A 7,404-nucleotide genomic window follows, 5' to 3' on the forward strand; every position below is an offset into this window, starting at 1 on the left:
GTAAGCATCACACTGGGATAAATAAAGTAAAATAAATAAAACGGAATAGGAGTATAAAATAAAATCTACATACAATTAATTGTGTCATGACGTCATAATGGGCTGCCATCTTAATAGAGATGCTTAATAGAGATGACGTCATAACGGGCTGCCATCATAAACAGAGATGACGTCATAATGGACTGCCATCATAAACAGAGATGATGTCATAACCGGCTGTCATACAATCTGCTACATCGTTACTATGCAGTTTATGCTGTTACTGCACACCAGTTGTCGTTGTTGTTGTTGTTGTTGTTGTTGTTGTTTACAGTCTACCTGTAATTGGCCTATATCTGCCTTTTATGATCCATGCTGTTCGGTCAGCAGTCTAGAGGTCTTGACCACGCCCATCATTTCCTCAGAAAAGAGCTTTGTGTTGTTATTTATCAGAATAACAGTTATGAGGAGCACAAAGTGACTATACTGGTCAACATTATGATAAAATGAGCTTTTCACCATCTGCACCCCCTTTGAACTGGACGCTAGCACTTCTGCAGGCCTTTTTGTGACTATAACACAACTACTGATATAAAACTATGCTGAACTTCACTCATTTACATTTATGGCATTTGGCTGACGCTCTTATCCAGAGTGACTTACAATTTGGTAATTTTACACAGGAAGGCCAAGGCGGTGTTAGGAGTCTTGCCCAAGGACTCTTATTGGTATAGTGTAGGGTGGTTACCCAGGTGGGGCACTGAACCCCAGTCTACAGTGTAGAAGGCAGAGGTGTTACCCACTACACTAACCAACCACCCAATCACTCAGTCTTTGATTATATTTTAATTAAATATGTTTTTACATAGAAATGTTTTGTTGTTCTACCAACATGACCTTCTCCGTTTTAAGGACCTGTGATGTCATCAGCAGTTCTAACTACTAACCAGTCCTAATCTGCAGATCAGAGGACTGTTTGTCTGAGGGTTGCCGGATAGTGCCCTCGGGAACTGAAATAAAGCCGTGTTTATTTTACACTCGTTTCTGTTTGAACTCGCCTGAAAGGAATCTGGACACTTTAGTGTCTGTTTTTGCTCTGCGACCTGCTGTCAATAACAGGCTTTGACTGTAAAAGAAAATACTTAATTAAAAAGTCTGGAATGCGTCAGCTCAGTCTTGTGGTGACTCATTACGCACCGGCTGAAACAGGCTTGTCTGACACTAGAGGGCGCTCCGGGGTAAGTTTAAAATGAATGGGTTTCTATGGAACTTTTGTAAACTGTAAATAATTTTTCATTTTAGACGTTTAGTTCCATTCCTTTCATTGAGGACTCGCTCATAGGCGCCCTCTAGTGTTTTGAAGTCATGTTTTTTAAATAATGGGAGAAGTAGGTAGTAGCCAGGCTCCCCTTAAACCAGCTATGACATTTCTTATTCCTCACTCCCTGTATTTGTTGTAATTTTAATTTGATTGTATTTGTTGTTGTTAAACTTTTACTGTTAAGTTCATCCAGATATACAGTTTTCTCAAGTTGCCCCAAATTTAGTCAGTCAGCCAAGACACTTTAGAAGAAAAACACCTCTGATCAGCGGTGGATGAACACAAATCATGTACTTCAGTTAAAGTAGAGACCCCCCAAGGTAAAATATTCCTCCAGTAAAAGTAGAAGTTCCTCCCTTTAGACCTCCACTTGAGTAAAAGTACTAAAGTTTTTCCCTTCAAATGTACTTAAGTATAAAGTAAAAGTACTAAAAGAGTAATTCTGGCTCTGATCTGGTCCTGTTATCATTTTTATAACCAGACTGGCTTCATGAACTCATTTCAGGTGAAAGTCCTCCAGCGTCTCTCTTGGTAAACCAGTCTTTTAATAGAACCTCATTAATTAGTGACGCTGACGTCTATTAAAATGATCAGAAGCACAAAACACTGAAGGTAAACAGTTTCCATCAGGGAGAACCGAGTGGCTCTGAAATCACTTTTTACACACAAGCAAAGTTTCAGTTTCAGATTTATTTACAACTTAGTTCCAAGTTTAAGTTGAATAAAAACTGGCTTTAAACTCAGGATCACAGATGAGCTCCTTTACTATGTTGATCTGTAGGCGTCTGTTCATAAACATAAACCAGCCCAAACTCATTTACTATAAAATGAAATGGTGTTTGTAGAAATTCAGAAAAAAGCCGCGTCAGTCTCGACTGCATATGTGGACATATTTCTATATTGAGCTCTATTTACACAAAGTTAGGTTAGTTCATCATTTATGTTGAACAGACTCTCCCAAAGTTTTACGCTGCTGCGCTGACGTTGAACCGCGTGCTGCACTGGGTCGGTATGACCAACAGGTCAAAACCAGCTCTAAACAAAGTGACCGCTGGGCCCTGATTGGTGCTCTGGCTTTGCGCTTCTTTCGTTTTGACATGTTACGTTTTTATACACACAGAAACCAAAAGGAACGACAGATTTCTCAAAATGTAGGAGGAAAAAGTCGGATATTAGACTCTGAAATGTAGTGGAGTGAAAGGAAAAAGTCGCCCAGAACGGAGAAACTTCAGTACAGATACACCAAAAATACTAAAGTACTGAAACCAATTACATTTACTCAGTTACTCAGTTACTCAGATACTCAGTTACTCAGTTACTCAGATACTCAGTTACTCAGTTACTGTCCACCAGTGTCTCTAATAGACTTGATTGTGTTGTTTTTGACACTGTGTGACTCACTGTTATCTATAAACATGGACTACAGTACATTAGCCTAGTAGCCCTAGTGCAAAAACTACATAAGCAGACTTAAGACACCAAACATGTCTGGGTGAATTAACTACATTAACTCCAGCAGCACTGCTGTGTCTGATCCACTCACACCAGCACAACACACACTAACACACCACCACCACGTCAGTGTCACTGCAGTGCTAAGAATGACCCACCACCCAAATAGTACCTGCTCTGTGAGGGTCCATGGGGGTCCTGACCACTGAAGAACAGGGTAACAGAGTATCAGAGAAACAGATGGACTACAGTCTGTAACTGTAGAACTACAGAGTGCAGCTATACAGTAAGTGGAGCTGATAAACTGGACAATGAGCGTAAAAACAAGGAGGTGGTCAGAACATTACGCCCGACCGGTGTGTATCAATTCCACCAATGAAGACGAGCTCAGCGACAGCACTGTGGGAAAAGCAGCTCCAGACTTTGAGGCTTCCTCTGGTTGTTCTTCTCCACACAAAAGCCTTTCCAGATACCAGTCTGGTTTTCATCAGCACCACAGCGCTGAAACTACATCTGCAGAACGCTGGAACCCTTAGCATTCTTGTCAAAGGCTGTGCTCAGATCTACACACTTAAAAAACATGGTTCTTCAAGGGTTCTTCAGTAAAGAAAAGGTTCTTTTATAGAAACATGAACGCTCAAAGAACCCTTTGCATGATTACAGGGTTCTTTGCATCATGGAAGTCTATAGACTGATGGAGAATGTGCTGCAGATGGTTCTATGCAGAACCTTTTTTGAAAACGATTCTATTGTTATGGTGACAAGATTGTCATAATAGAAGAACCCTTTTGGATGCTCTATAGAACCTTCTTCAAAAAGGTTCTATACAGAGCAGGAATGTCCAATCCTATCTACAAAGGCCCACCCCTGATATAGAGCCAATCTGAAGAACCCCCTTAACAATGCAGTGCAAAGGGTTCTCTGAGTGTTCATGGTTCTATATAGAACCATTTTCTTGACTAAAGAAGCCTTAAAGCTCCAGCTTTTTTAAACGTGTAGCACTGAGTCTTCGACATGGTATGTCATTCTAATCTTCTGTCGAGGACCCGTGAGCTGGGCAATGTTCTGCACTGAAACGGTTCTTGCTGATAGAAAGCCGATCATTTTTCTGGCTTTATTTCATCGACTTCTATTGTCACTCAAGGGGTTCCACAGGGTTCAGTCCTCAGGCCTGTCTTCTTCATCATTTGCATGCTTCTCCTTGGGCAGATCATATTTAAAAAGTGGACTTTCACTGCTATGTCGATGACATTTTAGGACCACATCCTTAGAAAAAGAAGAACTTGTCTCATCTTCTCCTTCCTTATAAACCCACCCATATTTACCAGATATGACCTCAGGGTGTATCCTGCCTTTCGCCCGAAGACTGCTGGGATAGGCTCCAGCATCCCCCCGCGACCCTGACGGAGAAGCAGCTTAGAAAATGGATAGATGGATGGATGGACCTCATTAAACATTTTTTAATGAAGTAACCACAATAACTTCATTTAAAGGGCCCATATCGTGAAAAACAGGAGCTTCCTCATTTAAAAGAGTGAGTTTGATGTAATATATCAAATTTCAATACATTCCATTTACGGCATTTGGCTGAGGCTCTTATCCGACTTACAGTTGGATCATTTTACACAGGTAGGCGTAGGTGGTGTTAGGAGTCTTGCCCAAGGACTCTAATTGGTGTAGTGTAGGGCTTGTCTAGGCAGGGGATTGAACCCCAGTCTATAGCGTAGAAGGTGGGGGGGGCAAACCATACAATTTAACGTGTGCCAAAACCTTTGCACACATGTTAAATTCAGCGTATAACCAGTGTTTGTGTTCACTGGTGTTCACTCAGAACATCAACTAAAAACATGGAATTTGGCTAGGGGCGCCCAAACTTTCGCACGCCACCGTATGACGCAGCCTATCCGAGCGGCTCCGTTCAGTTCCAGAGTGAGACTGAGGTCCTGAGTGATAATAGCCTAATGACTGCTGTACAGTAGTAAGTAAGTGCTGGGCTGCCGAGATTCCCTTCCCTTCATTTCCTGGGAACATTTGGGCCTCGGCCAGAACATTCCTCACCGCCTCACACTCAGACACGTCACAGCATTACAGTAACGGCGTAAGTCACTGCCGGGAAGCTCCCACAGACACACACAAACGGCGTATACACCCATTTGTTTACCACAACCATTTTACTCAGTATCACATGCGCAGCACGTGGAATCCACTGTTGGGGTGCATTAAAGGGCCCATATCCTACGTTTTTCTTGTGTGTTACTTTTCATACCTGAGGTCCCCTCATGGCATTTTGTGTGTTTGCACACACTTTTACAACTCTCTCCCCCTCAGAATCAAACAGGCTAATTCTGCTAATGTGCCTGATAAAGTGCTCATATCACAAAAATACCACATTTTGTTCACTGTTTTAAAAACAAAAAGTCTTTATAATCAAATTGTTATGATGTAAACGTACATTTCAGAGTGGTTTGGTATAAAATGCTCCGTTCTAGAGAAACTTACCTGGTCAGAATCGTTCACAGTGGCGGTGATAGCAGAGCCGGTTTATGAGGAGCCTGGCCGCTTCCTATTTCCACCGTTATATCAAAAACAGCACTGCTGAACAGCAGAGGGCGCTTGTGAGCGAGTCCTCAATGAATGGGAGCGAATGGAGCTCAAAGGCTAAAACTGAAGTTAAAATAGTTTCTAATCACTGAACCAGAACTTTCCTTTAATTTTAGACAGTAGAAGGAGGGATTTCACTAAAAAAGCTTTGGGCAGCAAAACGCTGGCATTACTGCTAGTGAATGCTAACTGGTTGGTGAGCTGAGCAGCTCATTGGCTGTTTACATTAACGTACATTTTTAAGCTCCTACAACTCGAGTTTAAAAGCTCTCAGAAATATAACAGCAGTGTTAAAATGTTTTATTCTGTTCAGGATATTGATTTTATTCTTTTACATTGAAAATGTTTACGCGTTTATAATCTATGACTTTGCTCAAAGGCTCCATATTAACCCATTCATTTTGGACTCGCTCGGGAGCGCCCTCTAGTGTCTGAGAAACCCGGAAGACATTACGGAGTGGAAATTTCATTTATTAAATGAGATGGTTATGAATTCACTGTCTGATGCTGCTTTATGATAGTTTCGAGAAAATTTGGGCCTAAAATGTTCTTTTAAAAATCCATTCAAAGTGGAGGGATACATAATATGCAGGGTGTTGTGAAGCAAAATAGTTCCCAAAGAAAACTTACTCCAGATTTTCCACTATTTTCCATCATCAACATCCATATGAACTCAGAAGACTCGTGTAGGTTCTCTGGTGGTTCTGGATGGTGAATACAGTGTCTATATCTGTGTTGTAGTCATGGCGACGCCTGGTTCCCATCGCCACCACTGTAAAGACGTCTGAAGCACTTCACACCAAACCCTCTGAATGATTCAGTCACTAATTTCTGAAGAAAATAGGTGGAATTCCTCTTTAAACGCTGTTACAGTGTCAAAACATTTAGTCCATACTAAAGCATATACTATATATATACGTATATGTATCTAATCGGCCTATTCCCTCTGCAGCACTTCAGCCACACCCATTCACACGGTTGTTACAAAGAGTGTTCCAGCCCAGACTGCTTTCTGAATGGGGCCCAACACACAAGCCAATCAGAATGGAGCTCATTTACATGTATCAGTCTTGAAATTGCATCCTGTTTAAGAGACAAAGAGAGGTAGGACGTATTAATTATGCGTGCATAAACGGAGACAGACATGTAAAATACAAAAAGCGTAGGCCCTTTAAAGGATATATGCAAATGAGCTCTGTTCTGATTGGCTGGCTTGTATCACACCGCAGAAAAACAGTCCAGGAAGTTTTAAGCACCCCTTATAACTTCTGTAGGCTGAACAGGCAAATATAACATTGTCGCTGTCCAGCGAAAAGCACGTATCTCCAAAATAGTAACTTTGCAGGAAAGGACAAAAACCTTCTTTACTTTCAATGCAAGTTAATGGAAAAACTTTTTTATTGTAAGCAATTTTGGAGCAGCTCTATCAGTCCAATCACCATGACATTTCCACACAGCGTAAAGGACGTCTGCTGAGCTCAAACGACGCGGAAAAGTAAAAATCGCAAAAAAAAAAAAAAAAAGATTTTTCACTGGACAGCGACGATATGCAACAGTGCCGGCGGTTGTGATGTCACAAAGCCTGTGGATTCAAAATGGGCTCCGTGTGCGGGCTGTGTGGACAGGATTGGACAAAACAAAATAAGAATAAGAGAAGAAAATCCTGCTATGGGCCCTTTAAATCATGGGCCAGTGCATGACTGAGGGCTGTGTCACCAAAACTGGGTCACTTTCAGAGGGAGCACATGACTTAGCAGGACTGCATGTGTTATAGATCTGTTTTTCTTTTTTATGTCAGAAGCAAAAGCCAAAAGGAGTGACTAAGCAGCACATCAGGCACAAACAGCCCCTCAGTCAGAGAAGGAGACACTTTCTGAAGAAAGGAGGGGGCTGAGATGCAGCGCAGGAGGCCAAAGTGCATGCCTAAGCCTGTGCGAGGCCCTCTCTGCTTTTGAGTGAAAGCTGAAAAGAAGGGAGGAGGGGAGAGATTGCTCTCTAATGGAGTAATAAAGGGGGTGGAGAGGTCTGAAGGAGGGGTAGGACGGGGGGTT

The sequence above is a fragment of the Pygocentrus nattereri genome, chromosome 3, assembly GCF_015220715.1.
Source record: "Pygocentrus nattereri isolate fPygNat1 chromosome 3, fPygNat1.pri, whole genome shotgun sequence".
Taxonomy (NCBI): domain Eukaryota; kingdom Metazoa; phylum Chordata; class Actinopteri; order Characiformes; family Serrasalmidae; genus Pygocentrus; species Pygocentrus nattereri.